General features: G+C 45.6%; 1 protein-coding gene across 3 annotated transcripts in view; it reads right to left on the minus strand.

The window, feature by feature from the left end:
* TFEB (transcription factor EB) overlaps positions 1–5,683 on the minus strand; it is a 228,852-nt gene extending 223,169 nt beyond the window's left edge. Inside the window, exon 1 of one of the 3 annotated variants that reach the window (XM_063955055.1) lies at positions 5,489–5,683. The gene's annotated coding sequence lies outside the window, so the exon portion shown is untranslated. The remainder of the gene's footprint in view (positions 1–5,488) is intronic. The other 2 variants (XM_063955053.1, XM_063955052.1) reach the window with 2 other exon arrangements.
* Positions 5,684–6,000: the final 317 nt, after the last annotated feature.

Raw genomic sequence — 6,000 nt, forward strand, 5'->3', positions numbered from 1 at the left:
CATACACAACACATTACAGGTGCACTTGTACTAACATACAGTACAGTGTGGAGATCTTCTGAGATAAACGTACACAACACATTACAGGTGCACTTGTACTAACATACAGTACAGTGTGGAGATCTTCTGAGATAAACGTACACAACACATTACAGGTGCACTTGTACTAACATACAGTATAGTGTGGAGATCTTCTGAGATAAACGTACACAACACATTACAGGTGCACTTGTACTAACATACAGTATAGTGTGGAAATCTTCTGAGATAAACGTACACAGAACATTACAGGTGCACTTGTACTAACATACAGTATAGTGTGGAGATCTTCTGAGATAAACGTACACAGCACATTACAGGTGCACTTGTACTAACACAATATAGTGTGGAGATCTTCGGAGATAAACGTACACAGCACATTACAGGTGCACTTGTACTAACATACAGTACAGTGTGGAGATCTTCTGAGATAAACATACACAACACATTACAGGTGCACTTGTACTAACATACAGTACAGTGTGGAGATCTTCTGAGATAAACGTACACAACACATTACAGGTGCACTTGTACTAACATACAGTATAGTGTGGAGATCTTCTGAGATAAACGTACACAACACATTACAGGTGCACTTGTACTAACATACAGTATAGTGTGGAAATCTTCTGAGATAAACGTACACAGAACATTACAGGTGCACTTGTACTAACATACAGTATAGTGTGGAAATCTTCTGAGATAAACGTACACAACACATTACAGGTGCACTTGTACTAACATACAGTATAGTGTGGAGATCTTCGGAGATAATTGTAAAGCGCAACGGAATATGCTGCGCTATATAAGAAACTGTTAATAATAATAAACGTACACAGCACATTACAGGTGCACTTGTACTAACATACAGTATAGTGTGGAGATCTTCTGAGATAAACGTACACAGCACATTACAGGTGCACTTGTACTAACATACAGTATAGTGTGGAGATCAGTGGCGTAACTACTGCCCCCGCAGCCCTCGCGGTGGCTTGGGGGCGAGGGGGCCTCTGATTTAGAGCAGATTGACATGCGGACGAGCGTCCGCGTGTCAATCTGTTATCACTAACCCCCGCTGCTGTAAGGAGGCAGACGGAGGGCACAGCACGCGCCTCTCCCGTGTCCCTCTGGGTCTCCGGCGGGTCTAATAAAGGAAGTGCCGTTCGTGAGCTCTGATTGGCTCACGAACCGGCACTTCCTTTAACCCGCCGGAGACCCAGAGGGACACAGGAGAGGCGCAAGCTGTGCCCTCCGTGTCCCTCCAACACAAAGGAGCGGGGGGGGAGAGCGGGGGAGCGCGGCACTGGGGGAGCATATGTGGCAGGCACTGAGGGGGCATATGTGGCACAGGGGGGGTATATTTAGCACTGGGGCACGTGAGTACCTGGCACTGGGGGCATATGTGGCACGGGGGCATATGTGGCACTGGGGGGGGTATATTTAGCACTGGGGGCACGTGAGTACCTGGCACTGGGGGGCATATGTGGCACTGGGGGAGAGGGTATATTTAGCACTGGGGGCACGTGAATACCTGGCACTGTGGGGGAATATCTGGCACTGGGGACATATGTGGCACTGGGGGGGTATATTTAGCACTGGGGGCACGTGAGTACCTGGCACTGTGGGGGAATATCTGGCACTGGGGGCATATGTGGCACTGGGGGGACGTGAGTACCTGGCACTGTGGGGGAATATCTGGCACTGGGGGCATATTTGGCACTGGGGGGATATATGTGTACCTGGCACATGGGGGGGGGGTTATATTTGGCACTGGGGGCATGTGAGTACCTGGCACTGTGGGGGAATACCTGGCACCGGGGGCATATGTGACACTGGGAGCACGGCCCTGGCAACAAGCACTACCCCCTAGCAACGAGCATGACACCCAGTGCATGAAACCCCTGGCAACGAGCATGACACCCTGAGCATGAAAATCCCTGGCACCGAGCATGAAACCCCTGGCAACGAGCAGGTAATTTAAAAGTAATTAGAAGCCTTACTGTAGAACTTAATGTGTAATGGGCATTACGGTGTGTGGCATAATGTATCACGGACATTGCGGTGTGTGTCATAATGTGTCACAGGCATTACGGTGTGTGGCATACTATATCGCGGGCATTGTGGTATGTGGTATAATGTCTCAGGGGCATTGCAGTGTGGCTTAATGTATAACGGGCATTGCAGTGTGTGGCATAGGGTATAACGGGCATTGCGGTATGTGGCATAGGCATTACGGTGTATGGTATACTATATCACGGGCATTGTGGTATGTGGTATAATGTCTCAGGGTCATTGCAGTGTGTGGCATAATGTATCACGGACATTGCGGTGTGTGGCATAATGTGTCAGGCATTACGGTGTGTGGTATACTATATCACGGGCATTGTGGTATGTGGTATAATGTCTCAGGGTCATTGCGGTGTGTGGCATAATGTATCACGGACATTGCGGTGTGTGGCATAATGTGTCAGGCATTACGGTGTGTGGTATACTATATCACGGGCATTGTGGTATGTGGTATAATGTCTCAGGGTCATTGCAGTGTGTGGCATAATGTATCACGGACATTGCGGTGTGTGGCATAATGTGTCAGGCATTACGGTGTGTTGTATACTATATCACGGGCATTGTGGTATGTGGTATAATGTCTCAGGATCATTGCGGTGTGTGTCATAATGTGTCACAGACATTGTATGTGCTATAATGTATCAGGGGCATTGCAGTGTGTAGCATAATGTATAACGGGTATTGTGATTCCTGTCATAATGTGTCACAGGCATTACGGTGTGTGGCATAATGTGTCAGGGGCATTACGGTGTGTGCATATTGTGTCATGTGCATTATTGTGTGTGGCATAATGTCTAAGGGCCATTGCAGTATGTGGCATAATGTATACTGGGCATTACTATAAGGAGGAAAAATTACAAATAATGTAAGGGGCATGAATCAGGATTATTTTTCTTTCCTGTGGTGGCTAACGTCTGGGCGTGCAGGTTGCAAAACTGGGGTATAAGGTAGTCTTTTCCTGCAATGCCACGCCCCTTTATGTGAAGCCACGCCCATTCCAATGAAGCCACGCCCCCTTTTGGTGGCACGCGCCTTCGCCGCGCGCATGTTTGTCCCTTTACTAGTGCCAATTATGGGGGATATGGGGGGGGGGCGTCGAAGAATTTTTTGAATTGGGGGAGAAAAATTTCTAGTTACGCCACTGGTGGAGATCTTCTGAGATAATTGTAAAGAGCAACGGAATATGCTGCGCTATATAAGAAACTGTTAATAATAATAAACGTACACAGCACATTACAGGTGCACTTGTACTAACATACAGTATCGTGTGGAGATCTGAGATAAATGTACACAGCACATTACAGGTGCACTTGTACTAACATACAGTATCGTGTGGAGATCTGAGATAAATGTACACAGCACATTACAGGTGCACTTGTACTAACATACAGTACAGTGTGGAGATCTTCTGAGATAAACGTACACAGCACATTACAGGTGCACTTGTACCAACATACAGCATAGTGTGGAGATCTTCTGAGATAAACGTACACAGAACATTAAAGGTGCACTTGTACTATCATACAGTACAATTTATGGATTCATGTACTGTGTGCTATTCCTACACAAACATCTTTGAGACACTCAGAGAAAATATTGACATGAATCCAAGAAACCATGTCCAAAGTCATTTTGAAATAGGCAAGTCCAAAAATATGTACAAGTATGCAAAGTCAATTTCTCTCTTCTATAAACTGCATCATAAGGCCCCAATCACACAGCTCTATGTGACCCAATGATCCAGAATGGGATGTAGTTGTGTCACCGGCAGAACCCATCTAGCACATAGCTGTAAAACTATGTACCAGTCACTGTACAGTATTTGAACTTTTAAACATAAAACTAATATTTAAGAAAGTGGTGAAAATAATTAAAACAGTACAATGCTGTGGAAAATATTTCATACTAACAATATTTTGATGCTGCACTGTTACGACGTAGTATCAAGCAACAAAAATTAATATAAATAACACTTGATATGGGCAAACATTTTTTAATGAGAATGCTGCTGAACCTGTAATGCTGCTGAACCAGTGTGCACTTTGCCACTGCATTCTACACTACAATATACGGCTGTGCATTAAAGACGTTAATGTGGAGCCCTGTGACAAAATAGCTTATAAATCAAGTCTCAGTATTTAGAAACAAAATGAATATTGGTGCATTAGCTAATAGGTGCTGTGATATTAGTGCTACTTTTATGAAGCGTACTCAAAAAACCTGCATGAAAGAACCACAATGACAACTGCTACAATTTGTGCGATTTCCCTTTAAGTTCTTTGACAATTTATTAATGGAGTCCCGTTAACCCACACACAGTAAGTGTGTGTGTGTGTGTGTGTGTGTGTGTGTGTGTGTGTGTGTGTGTGTGTGTGTGTGTGTAAAAAAAGGGGGGGCTTTACAGAATAATTCTAGTTCTGTTGCAATTATTGGCTCACTCATTGCACAATAGTACTGTTCTGCAAAGGTCTCTCACATCTCCGTAAACAAATATCTGAATTTGTTCCATTTTGTGCTAAACAACATGACCAGACCACAGTATGAAGAGACACCTGCATCACAAACACTAACACATATAACACGTCCGACATGAAGCATCATGAGAAAGGATAGGCCCAAAATATGCTATGAAGCCACTAGACAAATTGTGTCATGTAATCGAAAAATCCTATGTCCACTATCAGGTACCAAAGGATGCCAAAATAACTACTGCCATATGAAACGCTATGACAAAATCTTGGAAGACCCAAACAAGCCACATTACTGTCCTACAGACATCACAAGCAGGACAGGATAATTACATTTGAGGCTAGTCAAAAAGAATGTAATGTATAGAGATGCTGGGATACACTAACAAGAGAATAGGACTCGTGATAGGAATACAGTGTCGCTCAGTGCTGTATCTAATCAGTGCATTAAACAAGAATGTTATACAGTATGTTAAACTTCAAACAGGCACTAATGCAACAATGCCGGCACTGCCCAAACTGGCGGCTTAATTAAATGTGACACTGTGGATAGATAGATAGATAGATAGATAGATAGATAGATAGATAGATAGATAGATAGATAGATAGAATTCTGCCCCGGGAGTACAGATGATCTCAGTTGTCAGAAGCGGGTAGGCACATCTACGTGGTACCAGTACCAACTGTGACCCTAATAACCTCCCCCTAGCCCCGGATGTGTCCTTATGACAGGTGTCACCGGAGCTCCTCCCCCTGAGGCACTCCCCGTTACTTCCCCCGGTGACTCCCGTGCACGGCGCCAGTGTATTTAATGCTTCCATTGGGTGCACCCCGGCTGCAATCACTCGCCAGCCTGACCAATAGGGCGCATCTGCCGTGTCCCCCTGAAGGTCACTGACAGCAGCTGACATTACCTACAGCGTCTCTTCTTCCCGACACCTCTAGAAGCCGGTAACTGCGCCCAGCGGCTGTGGCCGGTGTAAGCCCCGGGAACCCGTCCTCCTGTGCACCCCTCACGGCCGACTCTAGTCTCCCGCCCCCTGTCACCGGCTCCTGTCACAACTCAGTAAGATTCAATCAGCAGGGGGAGCACTCGAGCCGCGGAGGAGACTGGGAGATGGAGTTCCCCACCGCGGGGGATTTTGGGAGATCATGAAGATGTCCAGACGTCAGCGCCGGCCATATTTGTCAAGGGCATCTGGCGTACTTCGGAAGGATCTGTGACTCACATTGTTATCATTGTTCAAGAATGATGTTCACTGACTGGACCCTTGAATATCAAAATAGTCGTATATATTGTGACGAGGATGCCCAGTTTATGTGTCCCCTGCCCATGTGTGATACCCATCCCCTGGAGGCGAACATGAGTTACAGCAATTGTTTGTTTAAAAAAAAAAACTTGTATTCACATAACATGTAGCCGCTG

The sequence above is a fragment of the Pseudophryne corroboree genome, chromosome 2 (assembly GCF_028390025.1).
Source record: "Pseudophryne corroboree isolate aPseCor3 chromosome 2, aPseCor3.hap2, whole genome shotgun sequence".
NCBI lineage: Eukaryota > Metazoa > Chordata > Amphibia > Anura > Myobatrachidae > Pseudophryne > Pseudophryne corroboree.